Source organism: Pteronotus mesoamericanus, unplaced genomic scaffold, assembly GCF_021234165.1.
Source record: "Pteronotus mesoamericanus isolate MK-2021 breed Mesoamerican mustached bat unplaced genomic scaffold, CSHL_Meso_final contig_2, whole genome shotgun sequence".
Lineage (NCBI taxonomy): Eukaryota > Metazoa > Chordata > Mammalia > Chiroptera > Mormoopidae > Pteronotus > Pteronotus mesoamericanus.
The window spans coordinates 14,447,089-14,454,932 of record NW_026555084.1 but is presented as its reverse complement, the minus strand read 5'-3'; the positions used below and the strand labels follow the sequence as shown (position 1 = coordinate 14,454,932).

The window sequence follows — 7,844 nt, the reverse complement described above, 5'->3', positions numbered from 1 at the left end:
CCACTACCCTGACCCCTTGGTTTGAATCCTAGCCCCACCCTTCAAGTTTCTTGCCCTGAATCCACCAAAACCCTCCCTGGGGTGTGCGAAACATCCCCTATTCACTTGTGTGGCACCAGTGTGTGGCAGTATTCCTGGCATGTGGGGCGGCAGGCGGCATCCTGTGGCCTGCTCATTCCCAGCACTGAAATTGCGTAATTCCATTCTAAACTCGGGGCTCATCCTGCTGACAGACCTTGATCCTGCTCAGGCAACAAAATCAGTAAACTAGATTGTCAAGGAGCTTGAGATGTTTATATATGAGGCTAGTTCTTGCTTTCCTGTCCAGGTTGTGAGAAGAACTCTGAGCTAACCTTCAAAGCTTCGGGCGAGAGGCTGGCATACCAGAATTTGACTGCGTTCCTTTCCAGCGTCAGCGAACAGAAAGCGCGCAGGGCGCTGCCTGCTCACCCCCCACTTGCTGCAACACCTGTCAGCAGGCACGAGGGGTTCTTCCGGGGGGGGGGGACCTCCAACATTAGTTCCTCTAAACACTGGCCCCTGCACAGGAAGCTCTGGGTTCCACTGTAGCTCTACCGTGTTCTTGTGACCCTGGGGAAGGTACTGCTCCTCTTGTCCTTTGGGAAAGGGGCACTAGATCCTAGAGGACTTCCGAAAGACTGAGGACCCAGGAACTATGCTTTTCATCCCCCTGTGCCTCCCGGGGGTTGAGGAACATGCAATTTGTGTGAGGACAGCCTACCCACTTGACATCTTCATAGAGCAGGGAACAAATGGGATTGAAGTAATTATGACACTCGTTTGTGATCCTTTAAACAGAGGGCCTTGCTTCTTTTATTCTTTTGATGGCAGTTTGGAGAGTTGGTATGTATCAGAATCAGCTGGTGGGACACAGTAGAGAGACCCTGACTCGCTGAAGCAGAGAGAATCTGGGCCTTTGTGTTTTCACCAAGTTCTCAGGGGGTTCTGACACCGGCTGGAGTTGCAGCTCTGTTGCTCCATGGGGCGGGAAGAATCGCCCCTCTTTAACAGGTTAGAGAATTGAGGCAGAGAGCCGGGATACGCTTTGCCTGAGGTTGTGTAATCTGGTGAAAATGAACATAAGTACTTTCTGGGGCTGGAAGTTGGAGACTCCAGAAACAATGAAACCTCTTCCCAAATGAAAATTCATCACTCATTCTTGTCCCCCTCACGTAGCTCTTTATAGCCTGGGGCTGATTACTATACTCTTTCCCCTGCTTAGATAATAACATCGCACATGGATGGAGTCTATGCTATGTGCCTTGCTCGAAACTAATTTTGACATTTCAGAGATAGCATCAGATTCCACAGGGTAAGTATTCAGTCCTGCAAGGCCTCCCCTGCCACTTCAGCCGCCAATAGGAAAGCCCAGGACTTTACCTGTGCTTCGGGCCAGCCGGCTATAGATGGAAGTTTCCAACGACTCTCTCCAACTCAGAATGCCAATCAAGTCCAGGTTGTTACCTGTACTTCTGACCAATTGGCTATAAAGCAGAGGCTCATAGAACCCCCTCCTTGGGTTTGATTAATTTAGTCTCCCGAGCAAGAGACTAATGGTGAGAGAACATACATCTGCTGAACCAATTAACAGAGATGCCAAGTTTCAGCAAAGGCCAGGTAAAGTATTCTCATTAGCTCATGTGGCCATGGGACAAAGGGAGTGATGGTATTTCCCTAACCCGTCAGGAGTCAGAGAACATGAGTAACATTACAACACACCCTGCTCTCCAACAGCGGCTGCATGGTGCCTGAGGAATTCGTGGCACACAACTTCTCATGGACTGGATCATTCTATCATGTGGGGAGGCTTGGCCAAAGGAGCGAGACCTTCCTGGGCCTGTGGGACCAGGGAGTCTATAGAGGAAGTACAACCAGTATTTACAGAGCTGGGCATGCACCAAGTAATCTATGCCCTGATGATCTAAGGACCTGACTGGGCCACATTATGGTAGAAATGAAACAAAGTTGTTGCAGATGGCCACTAGTACATGGTATATGATGACTATTTCTGTGCTAAGCCCCATGGTGGGACAGGACATCTATGACATCAGGTAATCTATTGTAGATCTAGGAGAAATAAACCAATCACGAGAGCATGTCTGAGCCATGGGAAGGAACTGGAACTCAGATAGAGGGAAATAAATGGGAGAAATAAATACAGTGAAGGCAGGGGTTGGGGGTGAGGGGCTGTGAAGATAACCCAAAAAACGAATGTGTCATGACCTGTTTGCTGTAGGCGCCCCAAGAGAAAACTGATCATCAGCCTAGTAGAGTATTATTAGGCTTATGGAAGGCTTTAAAACCTGAACAATCTAAGTTACCACCTGCTGCTCTTGCCACCCCCTCCCCACTAGACACTCTGCTAATACCAGAGGGGCTCTCTGGGATTTCTGGTTGGGTGCCTCCCCTGCCCAGAAGTATAGGATGAAGGCCAAGGTCATCCTTAGGTGAGGGCCATAGGGAGTGATTGAAGGCCACTCAGTGATGTGGGACTCACTGTTCACTGGTCTCCCAGAAATAAGCACTGCTTTGGTGGCCGGTGGCTCTGTGTACCCTAATACATGGTAACTCTCAGACCTCTCTGGCCCCCTCAGGCCCTAGGGATGGCTGTGGAGGTCAGATTGTAATGGTCAGGAAAGTCCCCATCATTCTGTAAATTGGGTGTTCTCCCCCCTGACTCCTCCGAGAGTATGAGGTCTTCCTTCATTTCCCCGGTCCCAGAGAACACACCTGGCATTTATGCCTTGCAAGGGCAGAATTTACAGACCTCTATTGGAGAATTTCACCTTCAAGTACAAGTAATTAAATCAGTCCTGAGAGGCAAGGCCAAGTGGGAACCTGTTAGTTTACTGACACCATGGAGAATGGCAATGGTCAAACAACACCAACTACCAGGAGGACAGGGGAAACAGGGGAAACTGTCCAAGAACTCCACCATGTGGCATTGTATGCCCTGTTCACAATGGCTTTAACAGTTCATTGCAACCAGTAAAAAGCCAAATGCCTCTGGGAGGATGATAGTAGATTATAGAGAACTAAATAAGGCCGTGCCTCCTGTTCATGCAGCCCCGCCTAATGTTGTCTTCACATTAGACCCATCTGCAGATGCCAGCAGCTTCCGGAGGACCTGCTGAGGGACAGCAGGGAGACCAGTCATATCAGAACACAAAGCGGAAACTGGGAATTCTCAAAAATTGCCTTGAATAACCCCTTAAACTCCCTAAAATACAAGAATGTGTTCAGAGGCCATATAGTAGGAAAAATGACACACATACCTCTTGGCACTAGAATCTCACTTAAGAGTGGTGAGAGCCTCACTCCAGGGAGGGCATGAGAGGGACCAGGGCTTACAGAGAAGGTGGTAGAGCCACGTTTCCCATCTCAACTCCTGCAGGGACAGCTATTCAGTGAGTGGGATGATGGGTAAAACTGCCTGCACTTTAGAAATAGTGTGCTCTCTCTTTTCCATAACTGAATGTATGTGAGGTCAGAGAGTACATGATGTGTATGTTTGAAAAACTGGCCTAAGTTTCAGGAGATCTGAATCCTAACTCAACCTCTACCACTAGCTATCTAGGTCACTTTACTTCCCTGAACCTCATTTGCCGCATCTGTCAATTGGGGACACACTCTGTATCTGCTAAAAGGCAGGGGCTGCATCTGATGGCCTTGGAAAGACTGTGATCATGACATGCTAGCCATATAGGACTCATTTTTTTAAAACCAAAAATAGGAAAAATAAAAGTGCTTTTTAGTGGACATAAGACAGAGAAAAGATTAGTAATTAAATCAGTGTAATGTTCAAAAAGCCTTTAATGGCATTTCATTGCCCACAGGAAAGGGTTCCAAACTTGAGGCTGGGATTCAAAACCCATTGAATATCAAGTCCAACTTCCTACCACCTCTTCTCACAAAGGTCCCTCCCTCTGCCTCCACTCCATCTGCTCAGCATTGCAACCATAGCAGACAATCAGAGCCATTCCCTGAGCACACAATACACCTTCACAACCAATGCCTTTTGCATGTGCTGTTCCCCTGCCAAGAATGTCTTTTCCCTCTATTCGTAACCTCTCACATTCCAGCTTGAAGTTGTTCAAGTCTCAGAGGCTTCTGCAACGCTTCTCTGTTCCCTGGTCACAATTAATTCCCCTCCCTCTGAGTTCCCACAACACTTAGTCATCACCAGGTTAAGAGCCTCTCACATGGAATATGAATTTGTGGTGTATGAAGCTCGGGAAGGTGGTCAAATCATGTCAGGATTCCTTGACCGGTACTCTGTCTTCCAGGTGGTAGATGGGGCTGCGACAAAAAACAAATGAAATGTGTGTATACATCACTTGGTGCAGGGGAACACTTGATAAATACTTGCTATTCTTTCTTCTCTTTCTTAATGATCAGTGTGAGTTACTCAGAAAACTAAGTTACCACATTATATTTTTCTAAATACTTATCGTTTATACATTAGATTAAGAATGTGAATTTCTGTTCTTTTTTAAAGGTTTTGTTTATTTATTTTTAGAGAGAAGAGAAAGGAGGGAAAAAGAGAAGGAGAGAAACATGATGTGTGAGACAAATAGCAGTCGGCTGCCTCTCTCATGCCCCCAGCTGGGGACCTGGCCCACAGCCCTGGCAAACTTTGGATCCGCAGGCCGGCACTTAATCCACTGAGCCACACAAGCCAGGGCTGATCTTCTATCCTTTGGGGCCATAAAGTTAAGCTAAGCCAGCCCCACCTGCATGTTATCCTTATGGCTCTGAGGCCTGAGCTCACTCACCAGCTGCTGGACAGTTTTCAGATGGTTCTTGTATAGGTGGTGGCCCCAGAAACTTAAGGTGGTCCAAGGTCCCAAGACTTCTGAATAGGGTAATGACCACAAACATCCTTCTGCATAGGATGACTGGAAACAGGGCAGAGTCTTGTATCTCGTTTTCCAGAAGCAAAACTTGTGAGTGGAGAGGCCATAATTACACAGTGGTCCCCATTTATGTAAAGACCCCATTTACTCATTGTTTATTATTCTAAATTCTTTCATCTCATCCATCACAGACCTTGAGAGAGAGGAAAAAACTCCAAACTCCAAGATATGGCAACTATAGGTACAAGGAATTATGCCAATATCAGTATATTGATAAGGTAAATTATACCAATAATATGAATATATATCAATAATAAGAATTATAACAATATCAGTTACAGAAAAGACTTTAAAGGGCTCTAGTCCAGCCATCTATACTTGAGAATCCTATTCACGCTCAGGAAAGTTTCTTCCTCTGAGCAGCTTTGTGGTCCATGGATGATGATGACGATGCTGGTGCTGCTGATTGATGTTACAGTTAAAATGTCTGGTGTCTTTAAAGGAGTTGTGCTTCTGTACACAGACCACTAGGGAGCGCTCCAACCCTAATTTCAGGTCTGGAAGGTGCCCTTCCTGCAGTAATGAAGGGTTTGTGTAATTTTGGATTCCTTTTGCTTGGGGGCAGGGGTGGGGGCTAGCGGGAAGAGTATCTTACACGCTGAATATACAACAGCTCCTAACCAAAGGATGAAATAGGAATATAAATTGTACTGGCACCAGGACTGAAGAAACCTATTTCTTTATTTGTGGTATGACTTTGCGGTCTAGAGAAATCTCTATGTACTCATCCTTTATTCCAGCTCCAGCTATCTGTGATATGTGATTCTGTGTCTCAGAATCAGCCCTGTGGGGACATCAGCTCTGAATAATTGTTCAGGCAACTCTGTTCCCTGGCAGGGGGAGGTGGGGGAATCACCATCCCCCTGCCCCCCACCCCCCACCCCCGGAAGAACCACTGCTCTGGATTCTATACTTATATCCACTAAACTCACTCTGCTTCCTCTCTAAGAACCACTGAGTTCTCACCAGTAGTTTTACACCACATGGCATAACAAGGGAGGAATTATTAGTCCCATATAAAAGTGGGACTTAACCAGGTCACCGGGTTTATGAGCTGCAAAGTTAGACTGCCTGACCTTTATCCCTGATTTCTTTTTTCTTTCTTCAAGGCTTGCCATAGATGTCCATGGGATTAGCTCCTCAGCAACCCTCCCCTCACATTTCTGAGGTGACCTGACCCCTCTGTATCAGTTATGATTTCTCTGGACACTTTCCCTAACTACAGTTGTTTGGTTCAAGGGTGGCACCTGACTCAAGCTGAACCAATGAATCCCTTCCCTGGATTTTTGGAACCAGACAGACACCAGCTTAGTCTCTGGTGCCTCAAATGGTAAAATGTAAAACTCAAGAGCCGTGGACAGAGCCGGCTGGCATCAAGAGAAAAGAATGAATGCAATGCATAGAGCCAACCTGAACAGAAACATCTGAAACCCTGATGGGGTCTAACTCCTGGGTTTATGCTGCTCCTAAAGCCTGACTTCCTTAGGATCCTTCGTGGGACTTGGCTGTCCCATGAAAGTTCTCAGGATCTTTTTCATACAATCTCCTTTTGTTTCCCAGCTACTTTAACTTGAGTTGAATCAGAGTCTTCATTAGGAGCCTCCCACCCCAACAGAATACCTACTTGTTGGGTAACAAACAAACAAAAACAACAACCAAAAAACCCCAAACCAAACCAAAAGAAAAAAACTCTTCTTAATATCAGTCATATGCTCCTAAAAATTTGATGATCTGTTCAAGCACATTAACTGATAACTAAGTTCCTATTATTTTGAATAGAAAAAAATGGTCACAGGGCACATCAATCCCAAATACACAGCAACAACAAATGAGTTTGTGTACACTTTTAAAGTATGATTGGATGACTATTTTTTTAAAAAGATTTTATTTATAGAGAGAGGGGAAGGGAGGAAGAAAGAAGGAGAGAAACATCAATGTGTGGTTGCCCCTCAAGCACCCGCTACTGAGGACCTGGCCCACAACTCAGGCCTGTGCCCTGACTGGGAACTGAACTGGCGACCCATTGCTTTTGCTTCACAGCCTGGCCCTCAATCCACAGAGCCACACCAGCTGGGGCAATTGGATGACTTTTCAGAAGATGTATTATCAATTTCTTATAAAAGCAATATGTGGTCATTGGGACATAGTAAAGAAAATAAATCCAAGATAAAAGCGACTCCACACTCAGGGTACAGGGTGCTTCAACTCGGGACTCACTGCGCATGCTCTGAGGGTAACACACCACCCCATTCCCGCTTCCAGCCCCCAGGAACACGGTCCTCGCTGCAGTGCCAACAGTAGGTCGCCAGGGGGAGCTGCGCAGCCACGCTCTAGGGCCCCGCGAGAGGGGAGGAGCTTCGGCTCGCGGGAGCTTGTGACCGGGGCTGCCGGTTTGGGCGCCTGGGTCACGTGAGGCGGCCCGGAAGCGGCTGCGGGGCAGCCCAGAGAGATGGAGAGACCTCCGCGGTGAGGCGGGGTGAGGTGCACGGCACTGACGCGGGAGTCCCAGCTGGAGCCAAGCCGGAGCCGGAGCCGGAACCGGAACCCGAGCGGTGAGTCCGCTCGCTGACAGGTTGTGCCTGGAGGCCAGCCAGCGCCTTCCTCAGGGGCGCCGCGGATGCTCAGGGTCAGGCACCGGCCACCTGGATGCGGGTCCGAGTCCCCCGTGCTCCCCGGCCTCCGTGGCGGTGCCCCGCAGCCACCCCTCCTGGGATGAGGCGGCCCGGAGACTCCCGTGTCCCTCACGCTCTCTTCCCTTGACCTGCCTGTCCTATTTGACAGGGGGGCAACGGAGGTCCGGAGCTGGGCAACAGCGCCCAGACGAGCGGCCGGGGCTCCTGACACGCTCTCGAAAGGAGCGGCCGTCTCCGGCAGGCCGCCGGCCGTCGGCGGAGCCGCTCGCTGGGG

The 7,844-nt window shown here is 48.3% G+C and overlaps 1 protein-coding gene across 1 annotated transcript in view; it reads left to right on the top strand.

The window, feature by feature from the left end:
* Window positions 1–7,366: 7,366 nt before the first annotated feature.
* SLC36A1 (solute carrier family 36 member 1) overlaps window positions 7,367–7,844 on the top strand; it is a 43,731-nt gene continuing 43,253 nt past the window's right edge. Inside the window, exon 1 of the mRNA XM_054568149.1 lies at window positions 7,367–7,489. The gene's annotated coding sequence lies outside the window, so the exon portion shown is untranslated. The remainder of the gene's footprint in view (window positions 7,490–7,844) is intronic.